The sequence below is a fragment of the Antechinus flavipes genome, chromosome 3 (genome assembly GCF_016432865.1).
Source record: "Antechinus flavipes isolate AdamAnt ecotype Samford, QLD, Australia chromosome 3, AdamAnt_v2, whole genome shotgun sequence".
NCBI lineage: Eukaryota > Metazoa > Chordata > Mammalia > Dasyuromorphia > Dasyuridae > Antechinus > Antechinus flavipes.
Window position 1 is genome coordinate 339307319 of NC_067400.1, and position 13828 is coordinate 339321146.

A 13828-nucleotide genomic window follows, 5' to 3' on the forward strand; every position below is an offset into this window, starting at 1 on the left:
AATAAAACCTTTTTTTTTAAGGAAAAAATTATGAAAACTCTGATAAAAGTTTGACATTCAAAATCTATAGAAAATTGACACAAATCTAAATGGTTAAGAGTCATTCTTCAATAGACACAGTGGATATGAAAAAAATTGCTTTCAAAAAAAAAGTAATGTGTCTGTATTGCAGGAACTAGAGTCTTAGGGTATTTTTTTCTTGTCTCTGAGAAATGGGTTTACAAACATTTATTTCTCTTCTATATTGTTTGTACGCCTCAGTTTTAGGTGCCAAGGTAATTCTCATGGGCCTGGAAGTTTAAGCCACAGAGCTCCTGGAGCCAAAATTGCTAGGTGCAGCCACTTAACTGGCAGGGAAATCTAAAGAAGTCAGTATGACTGGGACTCTAGTCCAGAAAGAGGGGGATGGTATTGGGCTTGGAACTGAGGCTGTTCTCTATGGGAACTGGGCTAAACTATGAACTTGATCCCTTTCCCCTCTTCAGAGAATGAGGTAGAAGGGGAAAATTATGCTTCCTAAGTGTGTGTTAAGGGAAGGGGGGAAAATTTGTATATTTGTGATTCTGCTTTCCAAAGCAAATATTTCTGTGTAAAAGCTCATCTGTTTGCTATTGGTTAAAAGAATTAGGGCAGAGGGAATTGTACGTCTTATAACTATGAGAACAGCTTTATTTGCAGAGAGCCTAGGCACCCCTAGGGGATTCCTAAAAGTATTACAGAATCTGGGGGAGGGGTGAAATCTAAGCCCTACCTGACTTCAGTCAGTGGGGACCTAGGGTAGCTTGTGTTACACATATATAGATATGCATCTATGAAATAGCTGTCCATATATTTTGGATTCTAAACCCTTATCTGAAAAATTTGATACTAAGATTTTTTTTTCTCACTCAACTGCTTTTCTTCTTATCCTTGATATATTAATTTTGTTTTCATAGACGCTTTTCAATTCATATAATCAGAACTCTTTCATATTCAGAATCATTTATAATTAATTGTATTACTGTATCCTGTTCTCATGGTTTTTCTTCTCTTTGCACCCCATAACCAGAGAGGAGTGGCTTAGCACCAGTGATCTATATTTGTTATAATCAAATATGGATTATATCTGAGTGAAATGGGGAAACTGAGGACTTCTCAGAATAATCACTTGATAATTCCAGACTCAAAATAACCTAGATTAACCTAAGTGTACTAATACTAGTAATTGACCCATTTCTTGATCAATGTAACAAGTTACCCCAGGGATAACAGTGCAATCCTATTTGAGAGTCCATATCGAAAATTAGGGTTTCTGACCTCGATGTTAGATCAGGACATCCAAATAGTGCAACTGCTATTAATGGTTCATTTATTCAACGATTGAAGTCCTATGTGATCTGAGTTCAGATTGGAGAAATTCAGATTGGTTTCTATCTATAAGTTAATTTCTCCCAGTAGAAAGGACAAGAGAAATAGGGCCAACATCCCTAATGAGCCCTAGAATCAACATATGAATACATCTCAATATCCTAATTCAATCTCTACTACTCCCAAGAACAGGGCTGTTAAGATGGCCCAGTTGGTAATTGTGTAAAGCTTAAGCCATTATTCCCAGAGGTTCAAACCCTCTTCTTAACAAATATTCACCCTAAACCTTCTACTTTATATTATCCTATGGGATATATTGCTTATATCCCATGAGCAATGGGGGTTGCTCATCCCCATTATGAGCAAGCAAAAGACTTGCTCTTCTAGCAGAAATATCTGAGATAACCTCCTTGACCTTTACTTAACTGTTTAGAGAAGAATCTGAGTAATTATTTAATGGCCTGAGACATTCCAGCATTCTATAAACTGACTAATCTCTATTTGTTGATTGAGGAAACCTGAGGTAAACTAGGTTTCCTTGGTTATTCTGCTAAGTGGATTACTTACCTCTAAATAAATCTCCTTATTGTGAGGGATTACATGGTTTCTCATAATATTATCAACTAAGGTAGATTGAACCTAAAACTGGAATTTATGAAGATCTGATGGGTTAGGAAAATGACATTCTTTGTACAAACCGTGTAAGGCTGACCACCATAAATCCATAAACTTAGGCAAACACACCTGTAAATATTTGTAAACCTGGTGAAACTGACCACTATAAACTCAGGTAAACATATCTGTAATAAGCCAAGCAATTGGCTTGGCTAGAATTTAACAAACCTGTGCTATTTCCATTTAAACAAGCAGTGAAAATTAACTGGATAAGGGGGGGGGATGTCATGGATTCTTGTGGATTATGACTATATAATTGTCTTTAATTTCAGTGACCATGATCTCCTCTCACTGGAGAATTCCAATGGACTGTCCATTTCTCACGAGATCCTAATAAAACTTCTATTCTTCACTTTGAGATATCTCTGAATATTTTTGAATTGGTGTTGGCTGTACCATACATATCCATTCCTTTTATCTAGCCCCCCCAATCACAAGTTCTCATTCTTTCTTTCATTTGACACCCTCTTCACAATTCATCTTCTTGATTTTAGAGGATTTTTTGGAATGAGTAATTCTTCCCTTAATCTAACCTTCTATTATTCCCCACTTCTGTTTCCTCTTGGTCCCTGCTGAATTGAACCATTTCTATACCATGGTATATGGTTGGGGGGGAAATGTTAAAGAAATATTTATTAATATTTTGGTTTTGCATCACTTTAATTTACCTCCTGTCCCTTTTTGGTGTACTCCTTGCTTTGCCATAAGCTTTGCCTCTGTATCTATGCACAGTGTGTATCTGTGTGTGTGTTTTTGTGTGTGTGTTCTTTTTCTTTGACAGTGCAGATGAAAGAGAAGTTCAAGACATATCTATTATCTCGAACTTTCCCTCTTTGTATAGTTTTCTACTTGCATGCTCAAACCATGAGATAATAACTTTCCCCTGGAATTTCTACCCTTTTCTTCAGTATATTACTTTTTTCTTCACTCAACATTATTTCACTTCTACTATGATCCCTGATGACATTAGGGTTCTTAAAGAACACTTGCATCTTTTTTTAGAGTAACACTTCATCTATGGATAATTCCTTTTGATTACTCCTTTGTATTTATCTTTTTATATTTCTCCTGATTTGTGTTTATATTTCAAAGTTTCTATTTAGCACTGTTCTTTTCATTAAGAATGTTTGGAAACCCTTTATTATATTAAAGAACTATGTTTCTTCTTGTACAATTATCCTTGGGATTTCCTAGGTAGGTTATTCTTGGTTTTAAGCTTGTATCTTTTGATTTTTGTATCATTAAACTCAAAGCAAACCAATCCTTTAAAGTGAAAACTATTAATGCTTGCTTGTGTGATCCTGTAGTTCAAGTAGGCCATCTCTACTTGAATTTCTTTATGGATTTTTGTACTATTTTTGCTTTGATGTAGGTTACTCTGCATTTTGGCTATGATATCACAATCACATAATTTTCTTTTATGATTCCTTAAAATATGTTTATATTTCAGGTAATTCAATGATATCTCAAGAAGCTTTCCTTGATCTATTGCCTAGTTTGTTTAAATATGAGATACTTTACCAATTCTTCCATTTTCCCCATCTTTGACTATTTAGATATGGTTGCATTTAGCTTTTGTTTGGTTCATTATTGTTAGAATCCTAGTGTTAACTTGAACAAGGTGATAACTCAAGGGAGATGTTAGAATCCTAGTGTTAACTCAATGGAATTGATACAATGCTTGTGTTTACACCTTTAGGGAGCTTATATAAGCAAGAAGTATTTAAGTTCTCATTGGAGTTCACAAGTATGGGAGATTCACAAAGTTAACTTTGTAACTTTGTGAATTCACACCTCCCTTAATCCCTCCCTTGGAGGAGTAATCAACCTTTTACACCCAGCATAAATAGAGCTTCAGTGAGCCAGTCAGGGTCAGTTCAGCAAAAGCCTTCTCTCAGAGGCAAGTCAGATTCATTCCAACTTTCACCTTGGTGCTGGCTGGAGGCTGAAGGACAAACCTTTGGATTTGGAGACATTCGGAGGGAGCTCTTGGAACCAAGCCAAGAGATAAGAACTAGACATTTGGATTTTAATCAGCTGGCTGCATTTTGAAGTGATTATTGCTCTCAGCTGAAACTAAGGCTGCCTCCAGAAAACCTCCCCAAGAAACCTGCTCCCAGAGAGAACCATTATATTATAAAGAAGAGAAGGCAATTGATAATTCCAAATATTTTTGGGGTTTAGCACTAAATGATGAGATTGTGAGCACCAAATGTTGGAGTTCTGTCCAGTGAAGAATTCACAATGGCCATTCTCTTTGGCAAAAAGATAGGTTTATTTAAGAGAAGAATTACAGATAAAATGAAGAGGTACAACAGACACCAGGAATGGTAAATATCAAATAGAGTTGGGAAAGCATATGGTTAGCAAGGAAAGGGGATTTTAACAATTAATGATGGAAAAGACAAGTTCCCTAGTGGAGCTCACAGTTAACCAAGAGAAAGGGAACATCCCATGAGTTTGGAGTATGCCTTCAGCTGGCAAGCTAAATCTATAAAGGAGTTTAGTACCTTAAAAAAGTTAGTTAGCTATAAGTAGAAAGTATAGATGCATCATGAGGGATGAGATGATAGATACCATGTGGCATGGGAAAGGGGGGGGGAGACACTCAGGAAAGAGTGTAGTGGTGGGTGTAACCCAAAGGGGTTCAGCAAAGATAGCATGAGTCATTGATAGATTTTTTTTTAACATCAAGGAATCTAATCATCACCTAAGTTCTTTATTTTTATTTTTAATAACTTTTTATTTTCAAAATATATGCAAAGATAGTTTTTTCAACATTCACCCTTGCAAAACTGTGTTCCAAATTTTTCTCCCTCCCTTCTCTTTATCTTCTCCCTTAGAAAGCAATCTGATAAGTTAAACAAGTGCAATTCTTCTATACATATTTCCACACTACACAAGAAAAATCAGATAAAAAGAAAATGAGAAAGAGAAAAAGCAAGCAAACAACAAGAAAAGATGAAAATACCGTGTTGTGATTCATACTAAGCCCCTACTGTCTTCTCTCTGGGTGCAAATAGTTCTCTCCATCACAAGACCATTGGAACTAGCTTGAATTACCTCATTGTTGAAAAGAGCTACATCCATCAGAATTGATCACCACATAATCTTGTTGTCATGTATAATAGTCCCTTGATTCTACTCACCTCATTTAGCATTATCAGTTCGTGTAAATCTCTCCAGGCTCCTCTGAAATCATCCTGCTGATCATTTCTTTTTTTTTTTTTTTTAAGGCTTTTTTATTTTCAAAACATAAGCACAAATAATTTTTTAACATTAACCCTTGCATAGCCTTGCATTTCAGATTTTCCCCTTCTCCCCCTATCCCATCCCCTAGATGGCAAGCAATCCAATATATATTATACATGTTAAAATATATGTTAAATCAATATATGTAAACATTTATATAATTCTCTTGCTGCACAAGAAAAATCAGATCAAAAAGGAAAGAAAAGGAGTAAGAAAACAAAATGCAAGAGAATAACAACAGAAAGAGTGAAAATGTTATGTTGTGGTCCACATTCAATTCTCATAGTCCTCGGAGGATAGATGGCTCTATTCATCTTTTTTTAAATTTTAATTTAATTTTATTTAATAATAACTTTGTATTGACAGAATCCATGGATGGCTCTATTCATCACAAGATCATTGGAACTGGCATCAATCATCTCATTGTTGGAGTTATGTTTATCAGAATTGATTATTGTAAAATATTGATGTTGCCATGTACATTGATTTTCTAGTTCTGCTCATTTCACTTAGTATCAGTTCATGTTGATGCTGAGTGAAATGAGCAGAACCAGGAGATCATCATATACCTCAACAACGATACTGTTTGAGGATGTATTCTGATGGAAGTGGATCTCTTCGATAAAGAGAGCCTTAATTGATCAAAGATGGACAGAAGCAGCTACACCCAAAGAAAGAACACTGGGAAATGAATATAAACTGCTTGCATTTTTGTTTTTCTTCCCAGGTTATTTATACCTTCTGAATTCAATTCTCCCTGTGCAACAAGAAAACTGTTTGGTTCTGCACACATATATTGTATCTAGGATATACTGCAACCCATTCAACATGTAAAGGACTGCTTGCCATCTGGGGGAAGGGGTGGAGGAAGGGAGGGGAAAAATCGGAACAGAAGTGAATGCAAGGGATAATGCTGTAAAAAATTACCCTGGCATGCGTTCTATCAATAAAAAGTTATTTAAAAAAAAAAAGTATCAGTTCATGTAACTCTCTCCAAGCCTTTCTAAAATCATCCTCCTGATTGTTTCTTATAGAACAATAATATTCCATAACATTCATATATATAACTTATTCAATCATTCTCCAACTGATGGGCATCCACTCAGTTTCCAGTTCCTTAGCATTACAAAAAGGGCTGCCACAAACATTTTTGCACACATGGGTCCCTTTGCCTCCTTTAAGATCTCTTTGGGATACACACCCAGTAGAAATACTGCTGGATCAAAGGGTATGCTTAATTTGATAGCCCTTTAGACATAGTTCCATATTATTCTCCAGAAGGGTTGGATCAGTTCACAATCCCACTAACAATGTATTAGTGTCCCAGTTTTCCCATATTCTTTGCAACATTTTTTGATTATCTTTTTATGGATAGATTTATAGGGGAAACTTAACCTTCGAGGTTTTACATAACTCAAGATTTCTGCTCGGACATAGCAAAGTAGAGCTCTCCATGACCTCCACAGAAGATGGGGCTGGGAGGTTAATAAACTGATCCCCATTAGTGCTCTTCCCTGCTTGCTAGAGGGAGGAATTCCTTCAATATTCCAACTGTACTTAGTTACTTAAGACCTCATCAATTACAATTGTTAATGAGTCTGATATTTGAATACTTTTGTATTTAGTGGTTAATCTTCATCCTTTTTCTTCAATTTGCACATTTCTTTCCCATTCTTTTAAGACTGATTTAATTTATAATTTTAGCTATTAAAAACCCCCAGTTTTCTTAGAATTCTAGTTAATTTTGTAGACAAGCCATCTTTCTCATTGAAATTTTGCTTGTAATATTTTGGAATTATTCTTTGCTGGGTTTGTTTTTGCTTCTCTGGCACCCTACTAGCTCTTTATCATAGTAATCTTTTTTGGTTACTACATCTTCCAGTCTTAATTCCCGAACTGGGATTTAATAGGTTTAGTCTTTTCATGGGAAAGGTTATAATCTAATATTGTTCTGTTATTTATTGCCTGAGATCCTATTGATGCATACTCTGGGTATTAAGTACTGGGTGCTTCAAAGATCATAGGGGTGCATCAGATCAGGGAGCTTAAAAATTTTAAGCAGGCTCTAAGGAATCTGATCAAGGTAAAAATTGATTGCTATCCTCTTAGATTGAGGTTTCCAGGCTTCAGACTCTATTTTGGATGTAGGCAACTAGACCCAACTGAAAAGTTTGCAAAAAACTGAAAGCTTGTCCTTGGGTGAACTCCCAGTGAACGCCATCAATTGCTAATGATGTGACTGAGGTTCAGCATCAAATGATGAGGTTAAGGAAGGCAACTGGCATCAAATATTAGGGTTTGGCACCAAATGTTGGGGTTCTATCATGTTTCGAATTCACAAAGACCTTTCTCTTTGGCAAAAGGTACATTCACAAGAAAATGTTGCAGAAAAATGAAGAGACACAATAGACACCAGAAATGGTAAAAATGAAAAATATTTGGAATAATACATAGTTTGCAAGAAAAGTTTTTTTTTTTTAAAAAACAATTAACACATAGAAAATACAAATTCCCTAATAGTACTCACAATTAACCAAGAGAAAGGGTAGACATCATGAGATGGGAGTATGCCATTAATTGGAAGGCTAAATCCATAGAGGAGTTTATCATTTAAAAGAGTTAGCTATTATAAGGAGAAAAAACATCATGAGAGTTGGGAGAGGGGTTGAGATAAAAGACACTATGAGGTAGTCCACCCTGGCAGGTTAACCCAAAAGGGATTCAAAAACATAGTGTGGGCCATGGGCAGTTTTGTAGGGAAAATTTAACCTCAGGGGTTTGTCATTTGATTGGATACAACAAGATGAGGTTATCTAAGACTTCCACAGGGGGTGGGCCTATAAGATTGAGTTGATACCCATCAGTGCCCTTCCCTGCTTGCCTGCATGAATAATCTTATCAGTGCTTCAGGCTTTTTCTGCCAACCCCAACTAGTGACCCAGGATCTCATCACTAGTACCACCCTTACCAATATTACAAGTCAATAAGTATTTATTGTTAATGACAATAATAGCCTTTATGTGGTGTTTTAATGTTTGGAAAGCTTTTTACAAATATTATGTCTCATCTCTGATTATAGTAGGAAAGAATACACACGCAAACATTTGAGTACAAAAATATCTTTTGCTAAACAGAGAACAGGAAGGAAATGCAGAAGAAGAGTGGGATGGAGAATAAAAACATAAAGTGAATTAAGGAAGGTATTAGTCCTGTGCAAAACAAATTCTAACTAAAAATATATAAAATATTTATAGAAGCTCTTTTTGCACTAGTAAAGACTTGGAAAATGAGGGGATACTCATCAAATCAGGAAAGACTGAACAAGTTACAGAAACTATATATGATGGGATGATATTGTGTTATACAAAATGATGAAGGGAAATACAGAAACTGAATGTGGATAGAAGAAGGGTATTTTCAACTTTGTTTTGTTCACTTTTTTTTTGCTCATGGCTTTTCCCCTTTTGGTCTTTTTTTTTTTTCCTTTTTTTTTTTTTTTAATAGCTTTTTATTTACAAGTTATATGCATGGGTAATTTTACAGCATTGACAATTGTCAAACCTTTTGCTCCAATTTTTCCCCTCCTTTCCCCCACCCCCTCCCCTAAATGGCAGGATGTTGGGTTTTTTTTTTTTTAAGCACAACATGAAAAATAATGTAAATATGTTTAGAAGAATTGTATCTGTTTAACCTATTGTTTGCTGTCAGGGGTGGGGGCGAGGTGGATGGGGGGAGGAAAGAGAGGAAGAAAAAATTTGGAACACAAAATCTTACAGAAATGAATTATTGAAAACTACCTTTACATGTATTTAGAAATAGTATTGAGAAAATAAAATATTTTTTAAATGATAAAGATAATTAAGAGAAATATGAGAATATTTGTATGAACTGATGAAGAGTGAACTGAGGTGACCAATTCATATAATGACAACAATATTGTAAAGACAAACAGCTGTGAAAGACTTAGGAGCTTTGGCAAAACAACCAATCATGATTTCAGAAAACTCACAATTAAATACAGTGCTCATATAATAGAAAATTAGAGACAGAATGCAGGACACTTTTTTCCTTTGAACACGATCAATTGTTGTGCTTAACTACAATTGTAATATTTTATTTTTCTTTCTTTCTCAATTAGAGGTGACTTAGAAGTAGGAGAAGGGGAAGAAGGGGTAAAGAATAAGAGATAGCCATTTAATTAAACAAATATTTTATTTAACAAGGGTTAAACAAATATTTTACAATTATCTCATTTGAGATATTTGAGGAGGATTTTTGCTGGTTGAAAAAATTATTTGAAAACAACAACTTAGTCATTATACTATTTCTATGTGTGGATTTTTAAAAGTACTTGTTTTATTGATCTTTTTCTTTTATATCACCTACATTTTTATGGTATCTCTCCTTTGACTACCACCTCCCTTATATAACACAATCTGTTATAATAAAAAAGAAAAAAAACTCAGATTAAAAAAGGTTTAGCAAATTTAACATGTTGAAAAAGTCTGAAATTTTATGAAGCATTTCATAGTTATGTTCTCCCAACTCTGGGAGCAAAGGAAGATATCTTCTCATTATTTTCCGAACTAAGCCTGGTCGTTATAACTACATAGAATTTTTTTTTATTCTTGTTGTTGCTATTATTTTTCTTTTTACTTACTTTGTTGTAGTTATTGTTTCCCTGTTTCTTCTTACTTTATATTTTGCATTAGTTTTCCAATACTTTTCTGTATTTTCCTATTCATTGTTGCTGCAGTACAATAATATCCTACTACATTCACGTACCCCTGGTTGTTTAGTAGTTCTCTAATTAGTGGGCATCTACTTTAAAAAAATCATTTATTACAAAAAATTTAAAAAGAAAAAATCAGTAATATTTACTAACAAATCAAAAAATCTTGAAATTATATTCTGTACCTTTTATACGTACCTTTTCAAAAAAGTCTTTGGATGTGAAGGTACCTTCTCATATCTCTTCTTTGGGGCAATGATTTATTGTTATAATTTTAAAGCACTTTCAATTGTTTTGCTGTTGTTCTTTCCACTATTATAATAATGTCCACTGTTATCATAACTGTATATCTTGTTTTTCCCATTTCTTTAGCTGCAGTTCATGTAAGTCTTCTTGTGCTTCTTTGTATTCATTCATATTAATTTTTTCTTACAACACAGTGATATTCCCTTACATTCATGTATCACAATTGATATCCATTCTCTAAAAGGGCAACTAATTTGCTTCTAATTCTTTGCTGCCATGCCTCCCTTGACACTTTCAGTTTTTTCTTGTGCCATCATTCATGCACTGATTACATTCTCTTCCTTTTTTCAATTGACCCAGTGGTGAACCATTTCTCTTTCTTTTTCTCTTGCCCACTTAACTCAAGGGAAGCCTCAGCCTTGGGTTACTCTCATCATCTATTCACTGTTTCCAGTCTTATACATGATCTGTTTTATAAAGCTGGAGAAAAAAAATCATAACTCATGAAGAATGGGACTACTACAAATTTATGTTACCTAAAGAAATACAAGCCAACTGAACTTTACTTGTAGCAAGGAATTCTTTTATAACTCTCTAACTCACTATGCCACTTACCAGAGGTATTTCCTCATTTTAGTCCCTCCTCAAATCTTCCATGTTTCCCAGACCCTCCACACCTGTTAGCTGAGAATCAGACTTTATACATAACTGAAAAAATTGAGGTCATTCACCCTGAGAACACTCTTCTCTCCTCCTCATCTCAATCATTCTTTTGACACTCACTCCTTCTTTGGCCTTGTTAAGGTTTAACTCTTGACATTCACAAGTTATCCTATTTCATGCTATCTTCTCATCATGCCAGCAGATGGTCCGTTCTGTTATTCTTACTTTCATAAAGCTTTAGTCTCTCCCAGTCTATTTGCTGCTTGCCTACTGCTTACAAACATGTCTGTCTTTCTTGCCCTCAAAAAAACCTCACTTAATCCATTCATCCCTACTAATTATCATACCATATCTTTTCTCCATTTTCTGGCTATACCACTAGAGAAGGTTGCACATAAACTATGTCTCCACTTTCCTCTCATTTACCTCTTAATTCTCTGTGTTCTGGTTTATAACTTCATCATTCATCTGAAACTCCTATTTCCAAAGTCACTAATAATGTCAATGCTCATTGAGAAAAGTATTTTCCCTCTATTAATTATCTTGTCATTTTTTAAAAATTGTATTCTGAACTTAATAAAACAAGCATTTCCATAACAAAGTAGAATAGAAAAAAAAATAAAAGCATTTGAAGCTGGAAATCTTTATGCATAATTTGCTTTTCATTTTAAATATAATAGAGTTATCATGTTCCTTTTTTTAAAAATAACTTTTTATTTACAGAATCCATGCCAGGGTAATTTTTTTACAACATTATCCCTTGCACTTACTTCTGTTCCTATTTTTCCCCTCCCTCCCTCCACCTCTTCCCCCAGATGGCAAGCAGTCCTATACAGGTTAAGTATGCCACAGTATATCCTAGATACAGAAGGTAGAAATAACCCAGGAAGAAAAACAAAAATGCAAATGATTTAGATTCATTTCCCAGTGTTCTTTCTTTAGGTGTAGCTGCTTCTGTCCATCATTGATCAATTGAAACTGAGTTAGGTCTCTTTATCAAAGAAATCCACTTCCATCAGAATACATCTTCATACAATATTGTTGTTGAAGTATATTATGATCTCCCGGTTCTGTTCATTTCACTTAGCATCAGTTCATGTAAGTCTCTCCAAACCTCTCTGTATTCATACTGCTGGTCATTTCTTACAGAACAATAATATTCCATAACATTCATATATCACAATTTACCCAACCATTCTCCAATTGATAGGCATCCATTCAATTTCCAGTTTCTAGCCATTACAAACAGGGCTGCCACAAACATTTTGGCACATACAGGTCCCTTTCCCTTCTTTAGTATCTCTTTGGGGTATAAGCCCAGTAGTAGCCCTGATGGATCAAAGGGTATGCACAGTTTGATAACTTTTTGGGCATAATTCCAGATTGCTCTCCGGAATGGTTGGATTCATTCACAACTTCACCAACAATGCATCTGTGTCCCAGTTTTCCCGCATCCTGTCCAACATTCATCATTATTTTTTCCTGTCATCTTAGTCAATCTGACAGGTGTGTCACTTAATATTCTTAATAGCACAGTGAATTCTATTTGTCTTTTATTTTTAACTCTGTGTGTATCTCTCATTTTAAATTGTTCCCTGTAAACAACATATTGCCAGATTCTGTTTTTAAATCAAATCTGCATTTTCATCATTTCCATTTTATGCATGAATTCATCCCCTTCACATTTAACCTCATAATTACTATTTGTGGAATTCTCTAACTCCTATTTTCTTTCACTATTGTTTTTCTCAGTCTCTCATTTTACCCCATCTCTCCTCAGAAGTCTAGTTTGCTTCTAGCCATTCTATTGCCATTTTCTTTTTTGAGGCAGTATTGACTTTTTTTTAAAATTTCACTGTCATCCTCTCAATATGAAGCCAGATCTTCTCTTTATATATAGTAGTTGTTTATGGTCTTTCTTCCTTGATTACTCATTTTTTATTTTGTTTATTTTAACAACTTATTATTGCAATCAGAGTCTAATCCTGAGATGTGGGAGTGATGCTCCAGGCTTCAGTCCTCCCTGTGCTTATTTTGTGAGCTCTGTCTCAGGGCCCAATTTTGGGTGTTCCTCTCTAGCCTCAAGCTACAGTTAGAGCCCTCAGCCATGCTGTTAAAACAAACAGTTTTATTCCCGCACTCCCAAAATATTTTTAGTATTCATATATGCCTCCTTCTCTCCTCTGATACTGCCACCACCCTGGTCCAGGTCCATATCACCTCACTATTACAATGGCTTGCTGGTTGATCTTGCTGCAAATTTCTTTCTACTCCAATCCATCTTTCATTCAGCTGTCAAACTAGTCTTCCTAAAGTGCATGTTAACCCTCCATTCATTCAAATGTAGTAGTTTCCTATTGCCTTAAAGATCAGAGAAAAAAGTTTCCCTCAAAAAGTACATGAAACAAAGCCTCTTAACAGAATCTGATGGAATGAAACCACTCTCCAGTTCAAGAAAGAGTGGAAGAACATCAAGAAAGGTCAGTCTCACTGGAGTGAAAGGGGTGCTCTGCCTAATTCAGATGGAATCTGGGAAAGCCAGTGAGAGGGTTTGAAACACAGCACATCAGCAACTAAGACCCTTGGTCTTGGCTCAGTAGCAGAGCAGACCAGTGGGACAGCCTCCAGTCCCAGCTCAGCAGGCAAATTGTTATCCTGGGAAACCAGGCTGTCTTCTGGAAAGAACAGGTAAGCTATCCCCTGGTGTGAGCAAAATACCAATCACAAAGGGCACCTGTGCTTAATGCCAAGGATCAGAACTGCACAGGAAGTTTGGGACAGCACCCCTTTATACCAGAAGATCTTGACAATATCATAAAAATCCTAAAAGAGGAAATATAAAAAGAGAAGGAAAGAAAATGAACAAGGAACAGAAAAGAACCTTAACTATAGAAAGCTACTATGGTGATAGGG

At 35.3% G+C, this 13828-nt stretch overlaps 1 long non-coding RNA gene across 1 annotated transcript in view; it reads right to left on the minus strand.

The window, feature by feature from the left end:
• The window catches only part of LOC127554288 (uncharacterized), a 48725-nt gene that overhangs the window by 13853 nt on the left and 21044 nt on the right, over nt 1-13828 (minus strand). Inside the window, exon 2 of the long non-coding RNA XR_007951935.1 lies at nt 10205-10732. This is a non-coding gene — a long non-coding RNA (uncharacterized LOC127554288). The remainder of the gene's footprint in view (nt 1-10204; nt 10733-13828) is intronic.